The sequence below is a fragment of the Carcharhinus amblyrhynchos genome, chromosome 22 (assembly GCF_965287045.1).
Source record: "Carcharhinus amblyrhynchos chromosome 22, sCarAmb.v2.hapA, whole genome shotgun sequence".
NCBI classification, from domain to species: Eukaryota; Metazoa; Chordata; class Chondrichthyes; order Carcharhiniformes; family Carcharhinidae; genus Carcharhinus; species Carcharhinus amblyrhynchos.
The window spans coordinates 44,747,781-44,754,967 of NC_137345.1; positions in this window are offsets into that span (position 1 = coordinate 44,747,781).

Here is a 7,187-nt window from a genome sequence, read left to right on the forward strand (position 1 = left end):
CTTACAGTATCGAAGGCTTTTGCGAGGTCAACAAAGGTTGTGTAGAGCTCGCGATTCTGTTCCTGACACTTCTCCTGAAGTTGGCACGCAGCAAAAGTCATGTCAATAGTCCCGCAACTTTTGCAGAAGCCACACTGTGACTCTGGAAGCAGGCCCAGCTCCAGATGAGTAACCAGATGATTTAGCAGGACTCTTGCGAGGGTTTTTCCTGTGATGGAGAGCAGCGAGATTCCTCGATGATTGTCACATACTTGCCGATTGCCTTTCTCCTTTTAGAGGTGTACGATGGAAGCATCTTTAAGTTCCTGAGGAATGGATCCTTGCTTCCAATAGGATTGGAACAACTCGGTGAGCTTCTCAATAAGTACAGGACCAGCAGCTTTATAGATCTCTGTGGGTATGGCATCTGCCCCTGGGGCTTTGCCACTGGATAGCTAGCTGACAGCTTTCGTGACTTTGGCTACTATTGGTGGGTCATCCATGGCGCTGTTGATATTGACCTGTCTATTGTCTCATCGTTAATAGATGACAGTCGGTTGAGGAGGGCTTCAAAGTGTTCAGTCCATCTCTACAGGCTCTGAGCCTTCTCTGTAATAAGAGTTGTATCATCTGTACTCAGGAGGGGGAAACTCCCAAGAGATTGAGGTCCATAGAGAGTGTTGAGGGCTTCATAGAACTGTTTCAAGTCATTTCTGTCAGCGTATCCCCGTATTTCATCTGCCTTGGCGCTCAGCCAGGCATCCTGCATTTTACGCAGTTTATTCTGGACTGTCCTGTGAGCATTGGTAAAAGCATTTTCCAAGGCAGCTGATGATGGGTCGTTCTGACAGGCTCAATGAAGACGGTGCTTTTCAACAATTAGACCCTGTATCTCGTCATCATTCTCATCGAACCAGTCATGCTGCCTGTGGGTGGAGGGCCCGAGCATCTTCTGTGCAGATGAATGGACAGCATCCATGAAGCATTCCCAGTCATCCTCAGCGCTGCCTGCGAGGGGTAGGTCATCAAGCTTGATTTCTAAGTTATCAGCCAGTGCTGAAGCTATGCTGTGGTACTTTAGCTTGGCTGCATTGATTCTTTTCATAACCTTGCTTCCTTGTGGTTGCCTCTTGGGTCTGATGTGGACCCTCATTTTGAAGACAATGAGCCTGTGATCTGTCCAGCAATCAGTACCACACATGGCCTTGGTTACTCTGACATCCTGCCTGTCTTTTCTCCTGACAATGACATAGTCAATAAGATGCCAATGCTTAGAGCGGGGGTGCATCCAGGAGGTCTTGTTATGGGTAGGCAGACAGAAGGTTGTGTTGGTGATGAGGAGGTCGTGTGTTGCATAGGTCTTCATTAAGAGTAGGCAGTTACTGTTACACTTGCCCACTCCATGCCTCCCAATGACTCCCTGCCAGATTGCAGAGTCACAACCTGCTCTTGCATTGAAATCGCCAAGCAAGATCAGCTTGTCAGTACTGCTCACTGCTGATAGTAGGGCATCTGGATCTTCATAGAACTTGTCTTTCATCTCTTCCGGGTTGTTCATTGTGGGGGCATAGGATCAGGGTGGCTTGACTTCTGTTCTGTAGTGGAAGCTGTAATGTCATAAGCCGGTCGTTCACACCCTTGCGTAGACTAGCAAGTTTCCGAACAAGGTGACTCCTGACGGCGAATCCAACTCCAGCATCACGACGTTCATCGCTGCCGTGACCGCTCCAGAAAAAAGTGTACCTACCTCCAGTTTCAGTCAACTGACCTACGTTGGCAAGACGAATTTCACTCAGGGCTGCAATGTCAACGTTGTATCTTGCAAGCTCTCTGGCAACTAAGGCTGTTCTTCTCTCAGGTCTGTCTGCTGTTGGGTTGTCCAAAAACGTGCGCATGTTCCAAGTGCCAATGGTGAGTGGTGTCACCTTGTGTTTTATCTTGTTTGTTTGACCGCAAGATGGGATCCCACCAGCGGCGGTAAACTGGCCAGGATATAGTGAAGCAGGCAATGTTTAGGGCACCTTTTCTAGCCTCTTCTCATTCTACGGAGGTGACCAGTGCGTTCCTGAAGACGACTGCTCAGTCATCCAGGCAGACGCTGAGTTTCACTGCTGCTTCGGTCAGTGGAAAACGATCATTCGACCTGAGCCGCCTATGTGCAGGTCCGTGATTACAGCTCCCGGTGTACCCGCACCTGCTGCTTCATCGCTCGCCCATCTCCACAGGACTTCAAAGGTTGAACTGGAAAATGATGATGATGATGTTGAGACTAGCGCTTGATTTGGATTAAAATGAGGGAGAGTTGCACAGCATCAGCCTCACTCTCTCTTCCCAATTCCCATCTGGATCCAGTGGCAAGACAAGAGTCGAGACGGCTGGAGGTTGGACGAGGTGCAGTGGATGACCAGGACGTCTTCTGAGCCTTGTCCTGCTCTTCGCGTTCCATGATGCTTGCAGTGACCGCCTTCTTGACCATTCCATTGGTCTCGGCCGCTCAATCTGCCAGAGTCTGTCTTCACATGCTGGGATAGACATCTCCCTATCTCACCGAGGGTTGAGACTTGTCCTCTCACCTGGTTTAGCCGGCTTGTCAAAGACGTTGCCTAGGGTGTGGCCGCTGTTGCATGCAAACAGCTACGGGGAGCCACAGGTGAGAGCTGAGTTCCAGGTGGGGACCAAGGGTGAACAAACCGCCCTGAAAAGGATGCGACATGTTCGCCCACCAGAGGTACTACCCCTCCCTGACACCCCATGTACCCTAGAAAATAGTCTACAACTCTATTCTTCCTACCAAAGTGCATAACCTCACACTTTCCCACATTGTATTCCATCTGCCACTTCTTTGCCTGTCCAAGTCACCTGCAGCCTGCCCACTTCCTCAACATCATACCTGTCCCTCTACATCTCTTTGTATCGTCCGCAAATTTAGCAACCATGCCCTCAATTCCAACTTCCAGATCATTAATGTATTTAGTGAAAAGTTGTGGCCGAAACACTGACCCCTGTGGAGCACCACTAGTCACCAGTTGCCATCCGGAAAAGGACCCCCTTATCCCCACTCTCTGCGTTCTGTCTGTCAGCCAATCTTCTATTCTCTAAAGCCATAGCCATTCAGTTAATAATCTGCCTTCCTCTTTTTGCTACCAAAGTGTATAACCTCACTTTTATCCATATTATACTGCATCTACCATGTGTTTTCCCACAACTCAACTTGTCCAAATCAAACCGAAGCATCTCTGCAGCCTCCTCACAGTTCATCCATCCTACCCAGTTTTACAAATTTGGAGATAATACATCTGGGATCCTAGCACTGATCCATGTGGTACCCCACTAGTCACAGCCTGCCTGCCATTTGGAAAAAGACCCATTGATTCCCACTCTTTGTTTCCTCTCTGCCAACCAGTTTTCTATCCATCCCAATAAATTACCCCCAATACTATGTTCCTGAATTTTACATGGTAAGCGCTTGTGCAGGACTTTGTCAAAAGCCTTCTGAAAGCCCAAATAAACCACATCCACTCATTCAATGGCTTTCCCTCATCAACTCTACTAGTTATATTCTCAAAGAATTTCAGTGGATTTGTGAAGCATGATTTATCTTTCATACATCCATGCGGACTCTGTACAATCCTGCCACTCATTTCCAAATGTTCAGCTATTAAATCTTTTATAAGACTTTAGAATTTTGACCAACTTCAGGTTGACTGGTCTTTAATTCCCTGTTTTCTTTCTATCTCCCCTTAGAGGGATTACATTAGCAACCCTCCAATCCATAAGAACTGTTCCAGAGTCTCTAGTATCTTGGGAGATGACCACCAATGCATCTGATATTTCTAGAGCTAATTCCTTAAGTATGTAGAATATCAGGGCCTGTGGATTTACCTGCCTTCAGTTCCATCCATTTCCCCAACACAATTTCTAACTAATACTGATTTCCTTCAATTTCTCCCTCTCACTAAACTTTGTGTTTCCCAACATTTCTGCTGCATTATTCGTGTCCTTTGTGAAAACAGAACCAAAGTATATATTTAGTTGATCAGCCATATCTTTGATCCTCTTTATAAATTCTCCTGTTTCTGACTGTAGGGGACCTTTGTCTTCACCAATCTATTTCTTTTCACATACCTATAGAAGCATTCAGTCAGTTTTTATGTTCCTCGCAAGCTTACACTTGCACTCTATTTTCCCCTTCTTAATCAATCCCTTTGTCCTCCTTTGCTGAATTCTAACTTGCTCTCAATCCTCAGGTCTGTTGTTTTCCTTCTGGCCAATTTGTATGCCTCTTCCTTGGATCTACTATCTTGAATTTCCTTTATAAACCATGGTTTGGCCACCTTTCCCCTTTTAGTTTTGCACCAGACAGGAATAAAAAATTGTTGTAGTTCACTCATGTGCGTTTTGAATGTTTGCCATTGCCTATCCACCACTAAATGCTTTTACTAAGTTTTTAAAGGACATGTGGTACAACTACAAGATGTCAGAAAGTGCCATTGTCTAAGCACATCAAGAACGACTTGGCAAGTTCAACTTGAATCACCCTACCAAATCAAGGCTGCACAACTGCTGATTTGGCACTGTACCAGGAATACTCTGGTGCAGTTGAGATACAGATAGTGCAAAGGCAAAGGTACACATTACAAACTCTTAGCTCATTTAGTCACAAGACAGCAATCTTAAAAGCAAAACAGTCTGCTGCCAAATGACATCAGCAGCATAATCCATAATATTTTACTACAGCATAGCTTGGAGCACTTTTTACATGTACAATAATTGTATTACCTGAGATTGTTATCAAGCAGAAAACTTTGAGATCACAACTAGTCTGCATTATCTGAAATGAGACTTGATACAAATGATCACTCCTGAACCATTATTACAAAAAAAGCCTGGTCAAAAAAGGCAGACTTCCAATTTCTGATTTTAAAAGCAACATATTTATTTCAGTACCATAAATTCCAAATTAGAGTAGCTTTTAATATTTCCACAAACATATTACAATAAGGTAATGAAACTTTGAAACCTAATTTTTCATGGATTCTGCTGTTAACATTCAGTAAATCTGTTTCGTAAACTGTAATGTAACCATGATGAACCATAATACTCCATTCACTGAAAGCTCCTACACGTGTGCATAATAATACTTTAATATAACATTAGTCTTTCCTTTTACTGACAATAATAACTCATGCTTGGTATGGTTTCAAAGTGTGAATCATCTTAAAGGTATCGTTTTCGCTGGTCATTTTTCATATTGAAGTCTAAACAAGTGTCAGTATTGCTCAGTTCACAATATCCATCTTTGAGCGACAAGATTGTGAGATATGGATTTGAGCACATACCCCAGACTGATTCCCCCTTTCAGTGAAGTAGTGAGAGACTGCTGTACCATCAGAGAAATATTAAACTAAGATCTTGTTTATTTACTGAAAGAAATGTAAAATGTTGAATGGCACTGTTTAGTGAATAGGCAATTCTTTTTGTGTACTCACAATGTTGCTTGCTTAACTACCACCAAAACAAATTAACTGGTCATTTGTTTGTTTGCTGTTTCTTGGATTTCACTGCCTACAAAACACTAGTGGCTCCATTTCAGTTGTCGTACGCTTTCAGACATCCTAAGGATGTGGCAATGCATCATATAAATGAAAGGGTTTTCTATAAACCAAAGCTGTCTGCACTAGTAAAATATGTGGCCCATCACAGCTGAGTATAAATTTTGCTCTCGATTTTTATCAACACTCACTGAATAAGGAGTAGGAGCTCTGACAGATTTTTCACCTCCTTAACCTAAGGCACAGATACATAATGCATTACCCCCAATTGTCAGTCTCATTGAAGCAAACTAAACCATCAAATTCCAGTTCAGAGCATGGTCCAAGTGGAAAAAGTAACAACCTAAAGATAAGAAAGATGGAAGGGAAGGGCAAAATTAGCATTAAAAACACATGATAAAGGTAACAAATAAACAGGAACAGAAAAAATTCCAGGAAGCAGTAATAACAAAATCTGTTTAAAAAAGTGATAAACAATATAAACATATTAAATTACCTATACAGCAACATGCAGAGCATTATTACCAAGTGTCATCCATCGAAGTGTGGTAACAAAATCACCTTCAGGGCATATGAGTTCATAGAATCTTACAACACAAGAGCAGGACATTTGGCCCATCATGCCACCTAGGATTTATCCCACGCACATCTGGTGACTTTTCTCCTTTCTCTTTATCCATTCCTTTCCAATTTTATTTCTCCACTACCTCCCCCTTTTCATTTCAATATTGGCAGACTCTTCTTTGATGTTTGCGAAGGTAAGCACAAAATACTCGGTACCTCAGCCGTGCCCTCTGGCTCCGCCAGGTTATCTCGTTTTTCACTCCTAATTGGCCTGAGCATTCCTTCGATCCTTTTTTACATTTCCATGTTTAGAAAATCCTTTACTGTTCCCCTTTGTGTTACCCAGTAAACTATTGCATACTCTTTTTCCCTGTTGTCATTCTCAATTCGTTCTGGAGGTGAAGGGATTATTTTATAAAGAAAGGTTGAACAAGTTAGACCTATACCCAATGGAGGTTAGAAAATGAGAGGCAATTTTACTGAAACATGGAAGATTCTGAGGGGACTTCATAAGGTGGATATTGGGAGAGTTTCTACTCGTGGGTGAGACTAGAATTAGGGCACAGTGGGGTAACTGAGATGAGGCCAAGGGTTTGAGACTGAGGTGAGGAGAATTTCTTTCTCTCAGGGGGTTGTTTGTCTGTGGAATTTTCCTCTCCCGAAAGCAGTGGGGGCTTGGTTTTTCAATTTATTCAAGGCAGAATTGGATAGTTTTTTGATGGACAAGGGAGTCATGAGTTACCACAGGCAGGCAGGAAAGTGGAGTGGAGACCACAACTAGATCAGCTTACTGAATGGGGGAGCGGCCTGATGGTATTATCATAGAATCCCTATAGCCATTCAGCCCATGAAGTCTACTCTCCAGAGATACCTACTCTCTGACAGACTATCTTATCAATCCCCTCCCCCTCCACCGACCCGCCCATCTCTTACACAATGCTGACCACTGGCCTCAAATTTGAATTTCCTCAAGTTTGATATCTTCAGCAAGATAGATGGGTTCCTGAAGGCTGTGTGAAACAAGTCATGTCAGCTTAGGAGCCTAGCGGGAAGGCCGGTGTGGCATCGGCATCCTTTTGCTAGGTAGAATTA